The following is a 23,255-nucleotide window of genomic DNA, read 5'->3' as shown; positions in this document are numbered from 1 at the left end:
GCATTTGGGTTGTTTCCAACTCCTTGCTATTGTAAACAAAGCTGCAATAAATATGGGTATGCATATATCTACTTGGGTGCCATTTATGGTCTCTTTAGGGTATATGTTCAGCATTTTGTGGAAGCTTCAAACTGCCTTCCAGAATGTTTGAATCCTATGAACAATGTAGACGAGTTTCTTTCTTGCCACATCCTCTCCAACATGCATTATATGCCACCCTGTTAAACTTTGCCACTGTTACTGGAGTGAGATGGTACCTCATTCTGGTGTTCATGTGCATCTCTCTTATTACCAGTGATTTCGAGCATTTTTTTGCGTGTCTGTTTACTATGCGCATGAATATCTTCCTTTATGAAAATTCTTTCCATATCTTTTGCCTATTTTGTTATTGAGTTATCAATTTTTCTTTTGGAGGCCCAGGAGTATTCTGCAAGCTTTAGTTATAAGACTCTTGTCTGGGGTGGTATTATCAAATGTTTGTTCCCAGTCTGTAGGTTTTCTTTTCACCCTGTTGGAAAAATATTTTGATACATACATGGGTTCAATCTTTAGAAGGCACATAGACCAATGGAACAGAATTGAGAACCCAGAAATAGATCCAGCTATCTATGGTTGACAGATATTTGACAAGGAAATCAAAGCTATCAAATGGGGAAATAATAACCTCTTCAACAAATGGTACTGACAAAAGTTGACTTCCATCTGCAGAAAGCTGAAACAGGATTCACATCTCACGTCATACACAAATATCCACTCAACGTGGATTAGAGACCTGAGAGTAAAGCCTAAAACCATAAAGTTCATAAGAAACAAACTGGGGTCAAGTTCAGAAGCACTAATCCAGGATATAAAGAGACTGCCAAATACAGCCAGAAAAGCACAATCTAAAGAGGATAAAATTGATACATGGTACGTTCGAAAGATTAAGTCCATGTTTGTTGTATTAATTTTTTAAGATTTAAGCCTAGTCTATGATATAAAGGGACTGTCAAATACATCTAGAAGTTCCCAATCTGAAGAGGATAAAATTGATGAATGGGACCTCTGAAGATTAAATCTCTGTGCTTATCACAAACTTTTTCCAACAGCATAAAAACAAAACCTACTGACTGAGAACAAACATTTGGCAATACCATCTCAGACAAGGGTCTCATAACGAAAGTTTTCAGATTCCTCTGAGCCTCTTGTAGAAAGCAGGAGTGGCATCAACTTCCTAAACAACATGCCTCTGGAAACTCTGAACTTTGAGAAAGGATGACAGTTAGAGAGAGGCTTCGGGTCTTTTGTTCATAGGGTCAATATGAGTTGTGTTTAGCTCAGTGACAATCAACAACAACAACAGCAACAATAGGACCTCCAGAAGAAAAATAATGATAAACCCAATTACAAAATGGGCAAAATAAATGAAAGACTTTTCAAAGAGGAATAAATTCAACAGACACATGAAGTGATGCTCTAAATCACTGGCAATAAGAGAGATGCAAATCAAAACCACAATGAGAAACCATCTTACCACAATAGTAGTGGCAAGTTTAGCAGGACAGTAGGTAGTAAATGTTGGAGAGGATATGGCAAGATAGGAACATTTGTTGGTCGGATTGTAAAATGGTACAGGCACTCTGGATGGCAGTTTGGTGTTTCCTCAAAAAGCTGAACATAAAAATTCCATATGGCCCATCTATTCCACTACTTGGAATGTACTAAAAGAAAACAAGAACTGAGACAGAAACAGAAACTTGTACACCAATGTTCATAGCAGCATTATTCATCATAGCAAGAATATAGAAACAGCACGATTTTTCCACTATAATGGAATGGATTGAGAAATTTAGATACATTCACAGGATGGAATACGAAGCAACTAACATTAGCAAGGATTTTGTACATTACTCCCTCACTAAGGAGGGACTGGAGAGCATTATGCCAAGTGAACTAACAGTACCGTAAGGGCAAATACTGTATAAGACCATTATTATAGGATCCAAGGGGGGGGGCTTGTTTATAGGTTCACAATTTGATGGGTGGAGGGAAGTGTGGGTAAACAAAAGGGGAAAGATTCAGTGTGAAAAAACAATATATATGAATGTTATGAACATTGTATGCAAAACATTATAACTTTTTTTAAAAGTTAAACCTACCTCAATGTGATTTTTAGTCTACTTTAGTCTACTTTGTACAAGACCTGATACTACACTGAACTACTTAAAATAATAATTGTTTCTTGTACTTTGTAGAGCCAAGAAATTGATATATTTTGGCAAAATTACTAAATCTTGTTGCTCTGATTCCTCCTGAAAATTGACATATTGAAAAGATAAAAAGGAAAAATTCTTTAGAAAATCCTTGAGAGTTATAAAAACAGAATTAGCACAAAATTTCACAAAAATGTGTAAAGTGAAGTTTGAAATGCAAATGCATGTCTTTGGATTAGCAGCACAACTCCTTACTGCTAGGCCACAGGTGATTGTTGTTGCTAGTCATACCCAAGTTGAGTATGACTTACAATGATGACCCTATGAACAAGAGACTTGAATCCTATCCTATTCTGTGACATCTCCATCATCTCTGATACACTTGAGTCCATTGTTTCAACTACCGTGACAAGCTACCGGAAACCCTATATATACTACATTTTAAGTCTTATCTATATTTGACATTTAATCATATTTAAGTTAGTTAAATTTATTAACTCTTATGCTCTTACTCATTCTTTTTATTCAAGCACCAAAGATTTTTGTATTGAAGAACAAGTTTCATTTAAACTTTTTAATGACATTAAATGATAAAAAACCTGCAATTATTGAAATTATTTTGAATTAGTTAGATTTCCTGGAGCACATTCCTCAAAATTATTATCAGAATTGATATTTGATATTTTTTAATAATTTCTAGAATAAAGATAAGTAATAAAAGTTTTCTTCAGGAACTGTTATAAAATAATGAAGTGAAGTTTGTAGAGAGATTCTTAGCTCTATAAATTAATGAATGTTACAATGCCTTAATTATACAGAAATTTTATCCATTTCTTACATGAATGAAAAGCCTTGCCTTGTTGACATTTAAATATAAAAATATATTCTTGTTTAAGCTTATTCTTTAAAACGTGTTTGGTAGAATTTTGTACTAATTCTGTGTTTAGCACCTTGGAAGACTTTTTGAAGAATTTTTATCTTTTTAATATAAATTTTGAAGGGGAACTACAACCACCTTTGAGACTCAGTAAGTTTGCTCAAGTACCCAAATGTCCTGAATATCTTAGTACTTCAGGAATATCACAAAACCAGTTGTCATTTTCTCACTTTTGATTCATGACAACTTAATGTACATAAGAACACTACATACAACAGCAACAGTACACATAGGGACCAAAAATTAATTTTTCAGAAGCATATCATCAGATCTTTTTTTTTGAGGTGCCTATGCATGGACTCAATCTTTAAGTGTTATGTTAGCAGCCAATATTGTTAACCATTTGCATCACCAAGGGACTACAGAAATAGACATCGAGAAGTTTCTAGATCACTGCTAAAATCAGTATCCTAACAAAAAAATTTGGGGAAACTATGATTATTGTTGTTAGGTACCATTGAGTTAAGGATGACCCATGTTGTTGTTATGTTATGTTGAGTCACTTGTGACTCATAGCAACACTACGTACAGCAGCTCTGAACCCTGCTGTATGGTGAACCGACCTCATTGTCTCTGGCACACCTACTCCATCTACCACAGGCACTGAGTCAAGTCATCTTATCCAGGGTTTTCCTTTCTTGCACTGTTCCTCCATTCTTCTAAACATGATGTCCTTCTCCAAGGACTGGTTCCTCCTTGCAACAAGCCCAAGTATGTCAGATAGGGCTTCAGAATCCATGCCTCCAAAGAACAGCCTGATTTTACCCTCTCCAAGAAGAACCTGTTTGCTCTCCTAGCTGTCCATGGTATATACAATACACTTCTCCAGCACCACAGCTCAAAGGCATCAATTCTACTTCTATTATTCTTAGTCATTGTCCAGCTTTCTCATGCATAGCAAGTAATTGCAAAACCATGGCCTGGATCAGGTGCAACTTGGTCTCCAGACTGACATCATTGCTCTTCAGTACTCTAGAGTGGTCCATGACAGCAGACTTTGCCAATGCAATTTGTCTTTTTATTTCTTCACTGCTGGTATCAAGAGTATTGATTGTGGAGCCAAGAAAACTGAAGCTATTAACAATCTCAATCTCTTCACCAACTCTCTTGATGCTGCCAATCGGCCAAGCAGTGAGTGTCTTTGTTTTCTTGGTGTTGAGCTTAAATGCATATTGAAGGCTGTAGTCCTTGACCTTCTGTAGCAAATGGATCAGGTCTTCCTCAGTTTCAGCCAGCGAAATTGTGTCATCGACGTAGCGCAGGTTATTGATGAGTCTTCCTCCAATCCTGGTGCCATATTCCTACTCATAAATCCCAGATTCCTGAATGATGTTTTACATATAGATTGAAAAGGTAGGAGACAGGATGCATTTTGAACCAGGCAGTGTTTCATTGTTCTGTTCTGATGACTGCCTCCTGGTACAAGTTCAGGTTTCACATAAGCACAAGTGTCTGAGATTCCCATTCTTCGCAGGGCCAGCCACAGTTTGTTGTGATTCACACAGTCAAACACCTTTGCATAGTCAATAGAACAGAGATAGATCATCCAGCCAAGTTCCATCTAACTTTGAATTTAATATCCTTAGTATCATGGCCTCTTAAACCCATACTGCACATCTGGCAGTTCTCTGTTCATGTGCTATTGAGTCTTTTTTGGATAATTTTCAGCAAGATCTTGCTTGTATGTGATATTATGTTATTGTTTGATAACTTCCAGCACTCTGGTCACCTTTTTTTTACTAAAAACTAATATAGATATATTCCAGTCAGTTGGTCAGATGGTTGTCCTCCAGATTTCTTTGCATAACTTGGTGAGCACATCACAGGACTGAACCCTATCCTATCATGTGCCATCTTCACAATCTGTGACTTACTTGAACCCATTGCTGCAATCACAAACTCTCCCTCTGGTTGAGGGCATCTCTCTCTTTCAATTACCCTCCAATTTTCTAAACATGATATCTGTCTTCAAAGAATAAACTCTAGAAGCAACATGTCAAATTATGTGAGAAAAAAAAATGTGAGACAAAGCTTTGTCATCTTTGTGTCCAAGGTGCGTTTTGTCTACATTTTCTGCAAGATGTGTTTACCCTTTTGGCAGTCCATGAAATATTCAGTAGTGCTTATCTGCAATACCACACCTCAAAGATATGAATTCTTCTGATGTCTTCCTTATTCATTGTCTAGTTCTCAGATGCATAGTAATCTGATTGAGAAGACCACACCTTATCATTGCACCACAATGTTTGGAGAGATTCTAGACTGTAGAATTTTCCACTGCAATATTCCTCCTGATCTCCTAACTGCTAGTACCAAAGGTGTTTATTGTGTATTCAAGTAAGATGAAGTTGTTGACAGTTTGAGTCTGTTCTCCATCTGTCATGATGTTGTATTCCCATAGGTCCAATGGTGATCTTTGTTTTCTTGAAATTAAGATACAGTACATTTTGAAGCCTGCAGCCTTTGATCTTCTGCAGCAAGTACTTCAAATCCTCCTCACTTTGTTCAAGCAAGGTTGTGTAATTTGTATAATATAGGTTATTGATGAGTCTTCCTCTGATGGATCTTGATGCCAAAGTCTTCTTCAAAGAGTCAAGCTTCTCAAATGATTTGATCAGCATACAGATTGAAGAGGTATGGAGAAAGAATACAATCCTGATGTACATCTTTCTTAATTTTAAACCATGTAGTGTTCACTATCTCTGTTCACACCACAGTCTATTGGTCTAGGGATAAGTGCTGTTTAAGCACAATTAAGTGCTCTGGCATTCCCATCCTTTTCAATGTTAGCCATAATTTATTATGATCCCCACTGTCAAATGTTCTTGGCTAAAGAATATTAAAAATACAAATTAGGATAAACTGTGGAAACTTGAAATCAAGTTCTGAGGTATTTGATACCCATATACATTGTGAACAATACAACAAATCTGAGTTCGGGTGGCCTAGTGGTAAGAAGTTGTACTGTAATCCCAAAGACACATGATTCAAATCTTCAGTTGCTATGCAGGAGAAGAATGGACAATCTCCTTTTCTGTGATTTTCTATCTCTGAAAAGCCACTAGAGAGTCAGCTATGAGTCAATTCAGACCTAACAGTGCATAGAAACAACAAATTTAACCTCATTTCTTCAAAAAATTAAAAATAATTTCAATTTACTAAATGTTGTTGTTGTTATTTGCCATTAAGTCTGCATAGACTTATAGCTAAGTCTTGTGTGGGTTACCAGAGGGGGTAAATTGCATGGGAGAAGACTGTTATCTTTCTTTTGTTTATGTTTTTGTGGGGTTTTTTTGCTGAATACAGTGTACTTTATTGATGGTTCATGACAAGATGGGCTCTCCAAGCCCCTCCCCTTTCGAAATCATGGGTATTGAATAGAAACTGTCATGGATGTGAGATTCTCAGTGGTGTGGGAGGATCAAATTGGGGCAAGGACTCCCCAGCAGCTGAGTCTCTCTCTCTCTCTCGGTGCTATTTCTGGAGCTGGTGGCCAAAAGGGCTCCTATTCTTTGGAGGCCGTGCATGTGACCAGCAGGTCAACCACCCACTGTCATGGCTGAGAATGAGAAAAGCTGGTCATCAATGGGAAAGCCATCACTATCTTCCAGGAGCTGGATCCTACCTACAACAAGTGGGGTAATGCTGGTACTTAGTATGCTGTGGAGTCCACTGGGGTCTTGACAGCCTTAGAAAAGCTGGGGCTCACTTGAAGGGTGGTGCCAAATGGGTAATCATCTCTGCTCTTTCTGCCAATGCCTCCATGTTTGTGATGGGAATGGACCATGAAAAGTATGACAACTCTCTCAAGATTGTCAGCAATGTCTTCTGCACCACCAACTGCCTGGCTCCCCTGTCCAAGGTCATCCATGACAACTTCAGCATTGTAAAGGGACTCATGACCCAGTCCATGCCATCACTGCCACCCAGAAGACTGTGGATGGTCCATCTGGAAAGCTGTGGCATGATGGCCGTGAAGCTGGCCAGAATATAATACCTGCATCTACTGGCACTGCCAATGCCGTGGGCAAGGTCATTCCTGAACTGAATGGGGAACTTACTGGCATCACTTTCCTTGTCTCCACCCTCAGTGTGTGAGTTGTGGACCTGACCTGCCTTCTGGAGAAAGCTGCCAAATATGATGACACTAAGAAAACAGTAAATCAGGAATCAGAAGGACCCTTCCAGAGCATCCACCAAGGCTTTTTATACATGCTACATTTTAAAATATTAGTATATTTGATATTTAATTATAATTAAGTTAGTTGGATCTTTAAACTCTATTCATGCTGCTTATTATTATGTTAAGGTTTTTTAATTCAAGCACAAATGGAGGTGCAAATTTTCTTATAAGAAATATTTATTTCTGAATTATAATCCTTGAAGCTATACATAGTCAAATAATTGAAATCAAGTGTTTGGCTAAAAATATGTAGTTTTATTATAAAATTAAATCTAAAATGGTTTTGTGCTATTTATATAACTAAATTTGATTCTAATAAATAAAAACAGAATTTTTTTTAGGATTAACAAGAAACATTGTTTATTGCTTAAATTGGAGGAGGAGTATTATCAGGTTCTAGTGACTGAAGATAGGGATGTTGTAAAATATCCTACAATGCACAGGATACTCCCTCTCAGTATATTATTGGATTTTTATTTATTTTTTTTTTAGGCACATCCACTAATTCACTGAAAAGTGGCCTCTGAGTTTGTCTTCAGTGTCAACTTAGAAGAATATCTCAGGGTTATAATCTCAGAGATTTCTTCAGTCTTTTCTTTTTCAGTTTTTCAATTTGAATTTTGAATTTTGTTCTGTGTTTTGTTTGGGTTTTCTTTTTTTTTAATTTTTGTTTTTATTTCCTCCAAACCAGGATCTTCTCTATGGCACTGGACACTTATTAGAATGGATTTGTTTTTCTTCCTTTAGGGGTTTTGGTGCTTTGTAGAAAGTCAGTTTTCTGAGTCAGGATTTGTCTCTAGATTCTCAATTCTGTTTTGTTTGTTGTTATACCAGTACTAACCTATTGTTTGTTTTATTTTGTTTTGTTTATTCATTATTGTACATTTTCTCTGCCTTCCCTATCTCTCTCAGCCCACCCTGAAATGCATCTCTATTTTAGACTGTTCTCATATGTATAATGCATAATCATATATTGTTTTCTCACAATTCTTCCCCTCATTTTTTTTAATTCAGTGTTCATTATCTATCTTCTCTCCTCATTCCCTCCCTAATCCCTTTTGTCTGTTTTATTTTATAAGAGCAATATTTTTATATGAGGAATATCTGTTTGTAACATTGTAACATTCAGAGTTCTAATCCATGTGATTATCTTTCTCTGAAAACCCCCTGGAGGGTCAGTTATGAATAGGTTCTAACTTGAAGGCACACCACAAAAGCCATATTAGCATATAAAGCACCATAGAAAATGAGATAAACTTCGATGAGAATTTGATAACCTGTATATGCTGTTTCAATCAGATTGAATATAACCTGAGACTCAGAAATCAATGTTTAAAGAGAAATACAAATAATTATTTCAGAAATAGAAGGATTACTGGTAAAATGTGTGTGGCAAAGAGGGTGGGAACAAAGGGGTGAAGATGGGTGGGAGTGAAATCACAGGGTAGCACAATTTGGTGAATGGTGGGAGGGGTAAAGGGGAAAGATTCTGCAAAAAGTTGGAAAGGCAGGGTAATGCTGGGAGTATTCCAATGATGATTAACTTTATAAAATATAAAGAATGGGAATGATGTACGAAACACAATGTGAATGAAAAAATAGTGTGAAACACAATGAATATAAACTTTGTAAGCAAGCCAATATAAAATTTAAAAAATGACTCAGTTCAAAGAAATTATTTTACTTTTACTGTCAAAATATCTAGAAAGAGAAAATCATCTTTATGCACAGCATCCTATATTTTGGGTTTCTATAGTATAAACCCAAATTACTGCCTCCTCCTTTTTATGTTAAAATCCCTCATCATCATGTGTCCCATCTGGGGAGAATTCTGTCTTTTGGATTATAAAATAAAATAGTTGTGTATGAATTCTGCACTGTAGACAGTCTGAGAAGTTAGGCTGCCAATCAGATATGTTTTTCCACTAACCTTTAGCAAATGGCAGCAACTATCAAAATCAGAAAATGACAACTCGTAACAAATAAATTTTTAAAAAATGGATTTCTGCTCTAACACCTGCAGCCCTCATATATCAATTTAATGTGGGGTTTTTTTGAGAAATTGTTGTGCCAGCGACATTAATGAAATCATAATCACTAGTGCTTCTCTACATAGCATTTGTATTTATTTATAAGAGCAATTACTAGCAACCACAGGCTTCACCTTTGAATATAGTCACGCTAAGAATAATATCTGAGGAATAAGACAGGGACAATATTTTCTTGATGGAAATGACTCACCTAAAACCTAGTTGATTTTTCCAGATTGTCTCTTATATATAATGGTTTCTCTATTGAATCTAAAAGTCATATTCTTGGTGAAAGCTGTTATTAATACAAAGCTACTATTAATAGCAAAGAGCTTCAAACTCTAATAGTTCTTGGGTTATTTTATAAAGAATAATGTACTATAAATGGTTTTAAAAACAATCTTATTAGGGTATAAAGATCATACCAAAAAGGAAATCCACTGCTACAGAGAGTTGATTCCAGATTGTAGCTACTCTTTTTTTCCCCCTTTCTTTACTTTCACTCTGATTTATTTTCAAAGTTTGAATACATTGTTTTCCATGAAAACATCCTTCCCATTTTCTTCACCCCACCGACCCATTAAATTGAGCAACCCTGTGATTAACACCCTATCTGTCCCCCATCCTCACCTCTCTATTTCCATCCTTTCCCTGCCTTGGATCCCCATACTCAATCTACATGAATAGTATTTGTCCTTGTAGGACTGAGTTGGTTCACTCAGCATAATGCTCTCGAGTCACTCCCAAGTTAGGTAGTAACTTACAAAATCGTTGCTTCTGTGTACTGCGTAGTATTTCATTGTATGAATATACCATAATTTCTCAATCCACTCCTTTGTGGTTTGACATCTGGGCAGTTTCCATGTTCTTGCAATGATGAATAATGTTTCTATGAACATTGGTGTACAACTTTCTGTTTGAGCCTCAGTTCCCATTTATAGCTACTCTTCACTGTCTTTCCAAGGTCGTAACTATTTAACTGAGGACACTATTGTTCATGTTATATTTCTCAGAGAGAACATAGTCAAATTTAAGCACAGATGTTGGTAAATAATGTTACATGTAACAAACCAAACAAGCAGAGCATCTAATATAAAATGATAGACTTCTGCTATAAGAAATTTTCAACTTAAGCTATATATATCATGTGTATCTGCATGTGGGTGTGTGAAGAAAAAGATATGTGTGTCCCTATGAATGCGTGTGTATATATTTTTTTTCCTTTTCAACATGTATGCAGAGCAGATTATCCGAGAGGAGAATTGTGGCATCAGGATTGGTGGAAGGTCTATTAACAATCTGCGTTATGCAGATGACACAACCCTGCTTGCTGAAACTGAGGAGGACCTCATGCACTTGCTGCGAAGGGTCAAAGACTGCAGCCTTCAGTATGGACTGAGGCTCAATGTCAAGAAGACAAAGATTCTCGCCACTGGACCAATTGGCAGCGTCAGGATGGATGACGAAGAGATTGAGAGTGTTCACAGCTTCAGTTTGCTCGGCTCCACAGTCAACACTCTTGGCACCAGCAGTCAGGAAATCAAAAAGCATATCGCTATGGGAAAGTCTGCTGTTAGGGACCTCTCTAAGGTATTCAGGAGCAACAGTGTCTCTCTAGAGACTAAGGTGCGCCTGATACAGGCCATGGTATTTGAAATCGCTTGTTATGCACCAGAGAGTTTGACAATGACTAGGGAGGACAGAAGGAGAGTGAATGCTTTAGAGCTGTGGTGCTAGAGAAGGGTACTGAATGTACCATGGATTGCCAGGAAAACAAACAGATTCATCTTGGAGAGGATTAAACCAAGCTACTCCTTGGAGGCAAGGATTCTGAGGCTTCGTCTGACATACTTTGGACATGTTGCCAGGAGGGACGGGTCCTTGGAGAGGGACATCATGCTTGGGAGGGTTGAGGGACGGCGCAGGAGGGGAAGGCCCTCTATGAGATGGATTGATTCGGTGACTGGGGTAATCGGGATGGGTGTGTCAGAGGCGGTGCGGTTGGCCCAGGATAGAGCAGGGTTTAGGGCTGTTGTGCATAGGGTCGCTATGAGTCGAAAACGACTCGATGGCACATAACAACAACAACAACAACATCTCTGATTCTTTGTGTGCTAGATTTTCCGTACTTTTTTCAGAATAAAGGTGTTGTGTGTGTGTGTGGAGGGGGTTGTTTTGTTTTGTTTTGATTTTTTGTTTTTTACTACTCAGTTCCTGAGCTTACTGTTTCTGTTGGGTGGCATTGAGTACAACTCATAGTGACCCCATGAAGAGCAGATATGAACCCTATGCTATCCTGTGTTATCCTCACACTTCCTGACACGTTAAAGCCTATTCTAGCAGTCACCATGTCAATCCACCTGAACAAGAGTTTTCCTTGCCTTCGCTGACCCTCTGCCTTTCTAAATGTCATGTCCCTCTCCAAGGAATATGCTCTTCTCCCAACATGCCTGAAGTAGGTGCTGTGGAGCTTCATGATCTTTACGTCCAAATAGTACTCTGGTTACACCATCTTGATCTTCATTTGTCAGTCCATGGGATATCCAGTGCTCTTCTCCAACATTACACTTGAAAGACATTAATTCTACTTCTGTCATCTTTATTTATTGTCTAACTCTCAGATGTATAGCAAGAAATTGGAAAGACCATGCCCTGGAGTAGATGCACCTTAGTCCTCACTCTAAGAGATAGAGGTCTCTAAAATCCGACTTTCTCAGTGGACAACATCTCCTGATTTCCTGACTGCTGGTACCATGGGTGTTGATTGTTGACCAAGTAAGATGAAGTTGTTGATGGTTTCACTCTTTTCTCCATCTATCATGATGGTGCCTACAAGCCCCCAGTAATAAGAATATTTGTTTTCTTGATATTGAGCTACAAACTATACTGAAAGTTGTGTTCTTTGATCTTCTGCAACAACTGCTTCAAGTCCTCCTCACATTCAGCAAGGAACATTGTGTCAGCTGTATAATGCAGGTTATTGATGAATTTCCCTCTAATCTTGATGCCTCATTCCTCTTCATAGAGTCCAAGTTCTGGAATAATTTAATCAGCATATAGATTGCTGAGAGAGCATATAATCCTGATACACTCCTTTCTTAATTTTAAACTATATAGTGTTACCTTGCTCTGTTCACACAACAGCCTCCTGACCTAGGTAAAGGTTTCATATAAGCACAAGTAAGTGCACTGGGATTTCAATTCTTCTCAGTGTTAGTCATAATTTGTTATGATCTCCACAGTCAAATGCCTTTGCATAGTCACTAAAGCAAAAAATAGGTATTCTTCTGATATTGTTTCAGCTAGGATCAATCTGGAATCAGCAATGAAATTAGTATCATTTGAGAAGAAAAATATTGTAGTCAAAACTAGACCAGGGGTGGACTGTGCCTCAGACGCTCAGTTACTCATGTTTAAGTACAAATTGAGGCTGAATTAAGTTAAAATAAGTCCATGAGGATGAAAACATTATTTTGAATCTATCCCATCTAAATTTCATCATCTTAAGAATAAGTTTCAGGTATTAAACACCCATGATTGAAAACCAGATGGATTGTGTTATGATACCAAGTCAATATCTTCATCTATGAAGAAAGCAAAAAGTCATTACAAAGACATAGGAGATAGAAAAACTAAAATGGATATAAGAGGAGACTCTAAAAATTGCACTAAAGTATCAAGAAGCCAAAACAAAGGAGAAACATGCCAAAGTGAAAGAGCTGAAATGAACATTTGAAAGGGCAGCTCAAGAAAACTAAGTATTATAATGGGATGTGTAGAGAGCTGGAATTTCCTCTACATTTCTCAAGCTGAGAGAACTGAAAACAAATTAAAGCCTCAAGAGGTGAATTTGAAATTCAGTTTGGGCAACATATTGAATAACCCAGAAAGCTTCAAAAGAAGATTGAAGAAATACTGTACCAAAAGGAACTGACTGACTCTGAAAAATTTCAGGAAGTACCATATGAGCAGGAGGAGCCAATCTTAACGCAGGAGGAAGTGGAAGCGGCCCTGAAGGCATTGATGAGATACCAATTGATTTGTTTCAATTAACAGATTCAGCCCTGGATGAGGTCACCAGTCTATGCCTGAACACTGGGAGGACAGCTATTTACTCAATTGATTAGATGAGATCCATATTTGTTCTCATTCCCAGAAAGATGATATAACAGAAAGTGGAAAGTATAAAACATTATCATAATACCACATATAAGGATGGATGGTGAAGAGATTGAGATTGTTCACAGTTTTAGTCTGCTTGGCTCCATAGTCAACACTCTTGGCACCAGCAGCCAGGAAATTAATAGATGTATTGCGATGGGACCCTCTGCAGCAAGCACTTCAGGTCCTCCTCAGTTTCAGCAAGCAGGGTTGTGTCATCTGAATAACGCAGATGGTTGATAGATCTTCCACCAATCTGACCCCATATTTCTCCTCATAGAGCCCTCCCGGATAATCTGCTCTGCATACAGGTTGAAAAGGTATGAAGACAGGACACATCTCTGGCGTACGTCCTTCTCCATTTTGAACCATGCAGTGTTCTCTTGCTGCGACTGCCTCCTGGTCGAAGTATAGGTTTCTCATTAGGACGATCAAGTGTTCTGGAATTTCCATTCTTCTGAGAGTCAGCCACAGTTTGTTATGATCCACACAGTCAAATGCCTTTGCATAGTCAATGAAACACAGATAGACATTCCTCTGGTATTCCCTGCTTTCAGCTAACGTCCATCTTACATTAGCTACAATATCCCTAGTACCACAACCCCTTCTAACACCAGCCTGGACTTCTGGCAGTTCTCTGCTGATGTGCTGTTCCAGTAATCTTTGGATAATCTTCAGAAGAATCTTGCTTGCATGTGAAATCAATGATATTGCTCTATAGTTTCCACACTTTGTTGGGTCACCTTTCTTTGAGATGTGAACAAATATAGGCTCTTCCAGTCAGTTAGCCAAGTGGTTGTTCTCCAGATTTCTTGGCACAACTTGGTGAGCATATCCATGGCAGCATCTGTTAGCTGGAATATGTCAATTGGTATACCATCTATTCCTGGGGCCTTATTTTTTTGCCATTTCCTTCAAAACAGCCTGAACTTCTTCTTGCAGAGGATCAAGGACTGCAGCCTCCAATATGGACTGAGGTTCAATGTCAAGAAGACAGAGATTCTCACCACTGGACCAATTGTCAGCATCAGGATGGATGGTGAAGAGATTGAGACTGTTAACAACGTTAGTCTGCTTGGCTCCACGGTCAACACTCTTGGCACCAGTAGCCAAGAAATTAAAGGGCATGTTGCCATGGGAATGTCTTCTGTTAGGGACCTCTCCAAAGTACTGAAGAGCAATGGTGTCTCTCTGGAGATTAAGGTGCGTCTGGTACAGGCCATTTCCTTTGCATCAGAGAGTTGGACAATGACTAGGGAGGATAGAAGGAGAATTGGTGCCTTTGAACTTTGGTGTTTGAGAAGACTATCGAGGGTACCATGGACTGCTAAGGAAACAGATTCATCTTGGAGAGGGTAAACCAGGATGCTTCTTGGAGGCAAGGATTCTGATTCTTCATCTGACATACTTTGGTCATGTTGTAAGAAGAGACCGGTCTTTGGAGAAGGACATCATAACTTGTGAGGGTGGAGGGACGGTGCACGAGGAGAAGGCCCTCTAGGAGGTGGATTGTCAGTGACTGGGGTAATAGGGATGGGTGTGTCAGAGACAGTGTGATTGGCACATAGCAGAGCAGAGTTTAGGGCTGTTGTAACTCGAAGCAAGCAACTCGAAGACACATAACAAGAAGAACAACTAACAAAATATTGCTGAAGGTCATTGAAAAAATGACTAGATAAGGAATTGCCAAAAGTTCAAGCAGGATTTAGAAGAGGCCATGACACCAGGGATATGACTACTGACTCCACTGATGAGAATTATGGTGACAGTGGGGGGAAAAAAAAACACACCACAAGAAAAAACAACAACAATGAAAAAAAAAAAACAAGAACTAAACAAGAAACCTACGTAAAAACCATTGCAACCATTTAACTATTTAACTCAATATGTCTGGTTTTATTGAGATAACTGAAGAATTATAGAGAAGATACATCTGAAATCAGCCACAAAAATACAGGAAAAGAATGACTATCTTAAAGTTTGAGAGTTTTCATGGAAAGCAAAAATGATTGGATACCTGTTCAAAATGTTCAAGATATTACAAAATATCTGTTCAAGTTTACAACCTAATAAAAATAGGTAGAAAATAGTTTTAAAACTTTGATATTTGTTTTAGATGCACTATTTATTTAATTTAGATGTACTATTTAATTAACTACAAGGTATTCAGAAAAAAATTAACAAATAAATAAATACCCGACTAGTGATGTAAACGCAAAACTAAATTGAGAAATTCAAAGTGATCATTTGGGAGGCTGTGCTTTATGAGGAGGCATGTGGCTTCAGGATTAGAGAAAGACTTATCAGCAACGTATGTAATGCAGATGACACACCATTACTTGCTGAAACAGAGGGGGACCTGAAGCACTTGCTGCAGAAGGTCAAGGACTGTATTCTTCAATATGGATTGAAACTCAACATCAAGAAGACAAAGATTCTCATCACTGAACCATTTGGCAGCACCATGATGGATGGAGGTTGTTAACAAATACAGCTTGCTCAGCTCCACAATTAACACTCTTGGCACCATCAGTCAGGAAATTAAAAACCGAATTGCATTAGGTAAATCTTCAGTTAGGGACCTCTCCAGAGTACTGAGAAGCAATGAAGTCAGTCAGAGATGTTGTCCTTATGAGTCACAGGTGACTCGATGGCACATAACAACAAGAAGAAGCTGTGGTTCAATTCACCCTGAAGTCTATATATTTGAGCTTTATCAGAAATTATTTCTTAAAACTGTACATTTTCTGCAAATTCTGTACATTACAGGTCAAGTGGTTAAGGAGTCATCATTTAATCCTGTTGTTCTGTATATCAAATTCTCATTAATTTTTCTTGTTTAGCACACAAATTGAGTAAATATAGTTAGAAGGTAAAACTCTGACACTATGTGCCCAGATTTTAAATTAAGCAGAGTCTCTTTGTTCTATGAAATAACTAACCACTACTCTGCATGAGTATATTTAAGTCTTCTGGAATTCCTGTTCTTCATAATGTTTATTATAATCCATACAGTCAAAGGCCTTTGTATGGTCAATAAAACACAGATAAATATCCTTGTATTATTTTCTATTATCAGACAAGATTTATCTTAAATAAGTAATTATATTCCTTGTTCTGTGTCCTCTTCTGAATCTAACTTGGTTTCTGGCAGTTGCATGATGATGTATCATTCTAACCAATTTTGAATTATGTTCACCAATATTTTACTTAAGCATGAAATAGTATTCTATATTTATCATATTCTATTGCATCATCTTTCTCTGGAATTGACACAAATATGGATCCTTTCCAGCCTGTTGGTTAGTTAAACTGTCTTTTAAATTTTGGGTCATAGATTAGTAAGACCTTCTAGTACTGCATCTGCTTGTTGAACATTTTATTTGTTATCCAATTAACTCAGGAAGCCTTGTTTATTCTCTTTTTAAACTAAAGACATCAGAACAGCTTTGACTTCTTATTTTAGGAACTTTGGTTCTGAATGATATATGGCACCCAGAAACAGTTCCATATTGATGAATTCTTTTAGTGCTCTGTGTATTCTTTCCTTCTTCTTTTCATATTTACTGTGGCATTTAATATTTTGCACATAGAATAATTTCATATTGCTATTCGAGATTCTAATGTTTTATTCAGTTTGAAAAATAAAGTATTCCTTTGTGTTTGATCTTTTTTCCCTAACTCCACTCTTTACATACTTTATCATAATACTTTGTGACCTTGATCTGCCTTTTAAAATCTTCTGGTTTTGAAATAAAATTTACCACCCCCCCAAAAAATATTCTTTTTTACTCTCTTGCTTCATTATTTCTTTGGATTTAACTTCTCTGTATCTTAAAACAAGTTTCAAATTCCCTTTTGTCATTAATTTTGATCTTTCCCCTTCTTTTCCTTTCTAGTCTTTTTAATGAAATTTTGTTTTAATGATGAATGATATTCTTGACATCACCCAAAATTCAAACATTGTAAACTATCTATGTTCAATGTTTATTCTTAAGATGATTTCTAATATCAGATATGATATACTACAGATAACATTTTGATTCTCAAGAACTTTTTAAAAGTTGTTTGATTTTGGGGGGTGTTTTGTTGTTTTATTTTTTTACCTTCAACTCAAAATTTCATATGAGCCTTTGATGACCTACTGCACTTTTGGAATTGGCTTTGTTCCAACCACTGCTGTTGAATTTCTCTACTATTTCTAAAGACATAGTCTTTCTGAAGCATATGCATTCAATCAGATGAGATAACTATGTACACTGATATTTCAATCAGATGAGATTACTATGTACACTGATATTTGTGTCTATAATGAATAGGTCATTCTTAAAATAATATTCTATCATGCAATAACCAGCATTATTTCTTTCTTCAGTGTCATATTTTCCAACTAACAATCCCTATTTAATTTTTTTACATTTAAATCACTGATATCTATAACTAAATGTTGATTATAGATTTGTTAACCTCAGACTGCAGGAGTTTATAGAAATGTCACTTTTTCTTATTTTTACCATAATTTTAGTGCACAAATTTGACCCTTGTAGGTATGAATATTATCCAAACCTAACATCATTATATTTCAGGACAGATCTTTAAATGACCTTTTTTATTAAGAATGTGATACCTCTTCAGTTTTTCAATTCTACCATAGCAGGCAGCTACATCATAGTTCTATTCTAAATAACCAGTACCAGTCAATTTCATATTACTAATACCAAGAATATCCATTTTAATGGTTTTTAGCATAATTTTAAAAACTTAATTTCTCCACAGTACTTCAGAAAATTAAGGTACACCTGAAAATTAAAGTTTTTAACTCAACTAACTGTTTGCCCATTGATAGTACTTTGCATATATTTCTGCTGGAAGCTATGCCACTGGCACTTCAAATGCCAGCAAGTTCTTCATGGCGGAGAGATTTCAGCAGAGCGTTAGAATGTAAAGTAGGAGAGACTAGAAAGGAAAATTAGTGCCCTTCCATTCTTAAATAATTGTTCTCTTTAAGAGCAGCCAAGTCGTAGAGGACTCATAGCAACCCTATGAACAAAAGACCTGAACACTTGTATAACTTTCATTGTTTCTCCAAGTTCATAGAGTTTCCAGAGGCAAGTCATTTCAGAAGTGGATGCCACTCCTGCTTCCAAGCTTGTTTTATTCGGGAAGCTCCAGCAAACACTGTCCACCATGGGTAACCGTTTTTGCATTTGACACATCAGTGTCACAGTGTTTAACACCACAACAACCACGAGTTACCTCTGTACAGCAAATGGACAGACTAGTGTTATACCACTTAAAAGAATGTTTAACCAAAAACAATTAAAATGAGACCTGAGGGCCGCAGACTAAAATCACCCACTTTTGGCTTGGTAGCATCACTTTCTCTTCACTAGGCCAAGAAAGCTCTCTCTATGTTGTTGTTATTGTTACGTGCGGTCAAATCACAGACTACTCACAGCAAAGCTATCTTAAATAACTGGACAGTGAAAAACTTTATAAATAACAGCTGAATATTGCCTTATATTGTACAGAAAGATAACGCCCTCAGGTTAAACCATACTCAAAATATCACTAGGAAATAGCTGTCTACTCAGAGTAGTCTACCTCAGTGATATGGATGGAATAAAATTTTCAATACCTTCAAGCCTCAATGGGGTGGTATTGGAACAAGTACTTAAAGAAAGGCGAGTGAATTAGCCCTTAAATCATACACAGGAGAGTATTACTCTAAGGAAAGTCATTAAAAGAGTGTATGAGTCAAGACTTTACCTGGTATTTTTATAGAAATTCTATTAAAAATCAGTTTTGCTGGTGAAAAATAAAATTACGGTTACCATTAGAGAATTATTAGTAAATCATGAAGACAATTATGTGGAGATCTCTTGACATTTGAAACATTTTTACACAGCATGATGTGGAACGTCTTTGGAAGATTTTGACTGCTAGATTAAACTATTAAGAATGTTATTGTTAAGAGTTATCAGGTCAAATCCAACTCATAGCTACCCTAGTGTGTTTTAGACATCTGTTGGCCTAGTGGTAAGAAGTTGAGTTGCAATCTCAAAGGCATGTGGTTCCAATTCACCAGCTGCTCTTCAGGAAAAAGATGGGCAATCTCTTCCTGTGTTATTAGCTGTCTAAAAACCTGCTGGATTGTCAGCTATGGGTCAGTTCTGATTTAACAGCACATAATAACAATAACAGTGTGATTTAAGAGGCTGAAAATCACATGGGAAGAGATTTTCTATTTTTGTTCTGCAAAAGCAATTGGTGGATATGGACTATTTGATTTTCAGCTAACAACAAAACTCATTAAACCAATCAATCACCAGAAGTAGGTTTGGTTTGGTTTAGTTTGGTTTTTCTCCAGTAATATGTTTTATTCAATAAGTGATATTGATACTTTTTCATAGTTTTGTTTTGTTTTTAATAACTTCAGTGTCTGCCATGCTGAGAGTGGATTTTATGAGGCTGAGTATTCTTCCAAGAGACAAGCCAAAGATAATGATGCTTTAGATGAGAAAAGAAGTAGGAGTTGTAGTAAGAAGTGATCTCATTCTGGATAAAACTTGAAGAAAGTACAAATTTAAGAGTAGAGGTACTGATCAACAAACATGAAGACCAAAAATATTCAAGAGGCTTTTATTTTGTTTTGTTCCTTGCCAGACCAATACCTACGGCTTAATGTTAATCATATCGATGCTAACTGACATAAAGGTAGTTCAAAATTTCCAGTAGTTCTAGAAAAGAAAAGTTTTGATAATCTGTTCAAATAAGATAACAGCTTAGAAAAGCCTATGGGACAATTCCAAAATCATGTAGTGTTACTATAATTTGGAATTGATTTAATGACAAACAGTAATAATAACAAGACAAAGGTAAATAATCCAATTGAAAATGGACACAGGATATGAACAGACACTTCACCAAAGAAGGCATTCAGATGGCCAACAAACACATAAAGAAATGTTCAAAATCCCTAGCTGTGAGAGAGATGTACATCAAAACAACTATGAGATATCATCTCACCCCAGTCAGAATAGCAAAATTTAACAGAACAGCAAGCAATAAATGCTGGCGAGGTTGTGGAGAAACTGGAACCCTTATTTACTGTTGATGGGAGTGTAAAATGGTGCAACCACTGTGGAAGATGATATGGCACTTTCTCAAAAAGTTGCAGAGAGATACTATTTGACCCAGCAATTCCACTACTGGGAATATACCCCAAAGAGACCATATCTGACATCCAAGCAAATATATGAACACCCATGTTTATCGAGGCTTTGTTCCCAACACCAAGGAGTTGGAAACAACCCAAGTGCCCATCAACAAACGAAGGGATAGAGAAGCTACGGTATATCCACACAATGGAATACTATGCTGCATTGAAAAACAAGGAACTCATACAATATTATTCAAGATGTGTGACCCTGGAGGACATCTTGCTGAATAAAATATCTCAGTCACAAAAAGACAAATACTGCATAGCGCCACTGTTGTAGAACGGGACTGACATCAGGGTTGGGCTAAGAGTGAGAAAAACTGGATAAATTATGTATACTGCGTTGAAACAGATGAGGGAGAGAACAGTTTAAAAGTGATATATGATAGGGTATTATGGTATGACAAGAGTCGAGAATGAAGGTTGCATAGTGAAGTGTACTCGGGGCGAAGGGATTGTATACCAATGAAGGAATTTTCTTCTTTTACTTTTCAAAGAGAAGAGCAAACTGGAGGGGAGGGGGGTGGGCAGGGAGAAAAATGTAACAATGACTGAATGGAAATCCAAAATCTATCTAAGTGTTCATTAAAATAAAAAAAATTAAAAAAAATTAGAAAAAGAATGTGTTAGCTACTACATCCTTGGAATAAGATTTAAGCAGTCATTTAACTTTTTCCTACTGAGGTCAATTCAACAGGAAACAAATCTTCATTACTCAGAATCCCCTATTCCGTTGAACTTTTCAGAGCTATATAGTAGCAGCAACAATAGTAGTGGTGTGGTGGCGGTGACATTATTATCATTCTTTTTGTTGTTATGTGCCATCCAGTTGCTTGCAATTCATAGCGACACTACAGACAGCCTTTTTCCCTGCTCTATCCTGTGCCAATCTTATTGTCTCTGACATACCTATTTCCATTATCCCAGTCACTGAATCAATCCATCTCATCGAGTGTCTTCTCTTGTGCTGTTCTTCCACCCTTCCAAGAATGGTGTCCCTCTCTAAGGCCTGGTCACTCTTTGCGACATGCCCAAAGTATGTCAGATGAAACTTTAGAATCCTTTCCTCCAAGGAGCAGCGTGATTTTACTCTCTCCATGACAAACCCACTTGCTCTCCTAATTTCAAAGACCATGGTGTGGGTTAGGCACACATTTGTCTCCAGAATAGCACTGCTGCTCTTCAGGGCTTTGGAGAAGTCTGACAGCAAACTTTCCCAATGCAATTTATCTTTTATTTTCCTGGCTGCTGGTACCAATAGTGTTGATTGTGGAGCCAAGCTAACTGAATCCTGTTAACAATCTCAATCTCTTCATCATCTATCATGATGATGCTAATTGGCTCAGTGGTTGGAATCTTTGTTTGATGTTCAGTTTACATCCAGCAAGTACTTCAGGTCCTCATCAGTGTCAGCAAGCAGGATTGTGTCATCTGCGTAATACAGATTGTTGATAAGTCTTCCTCCAATCCTGATGCTACATTTCTCCTAATAGAGCCCAGTCTCCTGTATAATCTGTTCTGCATAAAGATTGAAAAGGTATGGAAATAGGACATCCCTGGTGTAAACCCTTCCCAATTTTGAACAATGCAATGTTTCCTTACTTTGTTCTGATGATTGTCTGCTGGTTCAATTATAGGTTTTGCATAAGTACAATCAAGTGCTTAAATAGTTTTATGTCAGAATGCAACGTGGGAAGGGGGAGAATCAAGTTGGCCACACACAATGAAGCTGGCACGTCAAGGCCTGAGACGTTAAATAGTTTTGCACCCTTGAGTCTGAGGCCCTTGGATCAAGAAAACACGATATACCAGATCTACAGGACATATCATCTTCCCCTGGGAAACTATTCCATTGTGACAACAGCATCCTGTAAATGGAAGAGAAGAGGCATTAAGCCACAAGAAATCAATCCTGAAGCAGAAGTTCAAGGCAAAGTACTTTTCCTCAGAACCCTCTGAGGGCAGTAGCCCTTCTTAATACTACTGCCTGGCATTTGGACTTAAAGGCTCCTAAACTCAAGAGAACCTGGCCACAGAATAAGAAACTAGCAGCAGCTTGAGGTGTTCAGATTCACAGAAGCCCAGAAGGCTTGAGATATAAGCCATCATATGAAGGGTAGGATTTGGAAAAATAGGTGTTGAAGGGTGTGATAGTTGGGAGTAGAAAAGAATGCTAGTGTAGCAGGGAAAGGGGTGGTTTAAAACATGCATTTCAAGGGTGAGGGCAACACTGAATCTATTGGTAATGTCCACAACTGTAGAAATAGCTCTCATCTGCTCTTTTCTGTAAAATGCTTGTCTGTCAGTTGTTTTCTAAATCTGAGCATTCAAATTAAGACATATTATGAAGGGCTGGCCATCCACTTCGAACATAGAAAGCCTTTAAAAACCCTATGTACAATAGAACACACTTAAACTAGCAGCTATGGCAAGTGATTCTGACCTCTCAATTATGGAAACACAAAGGAGGAGAAACAGTTGTAAGCAGACCCTAGTTACTGGAACACAGAATGTGAGAATCATGAATGTA

This window comes from Elephantulus edwardii, unplaced genomic scaffold (genome assembly GCF_000299155.1).
Source record: "Elephantulus edwardii isolate Elephantulus edwardi_28Jun2011 unplaced genomic scaffold, EleEdw1.0 scaffold00169, whole genome shotgun sequence".
Classification (NCBI taxonomy): Eukaryota; Metazoa; Chordata; class Mammalia; order Macroscelidea; family Macroscelididae; genus Elephantulus; species Elephantulus edwardii.
Note: the sequence above shows the minus strand (reverse complement) of the source record.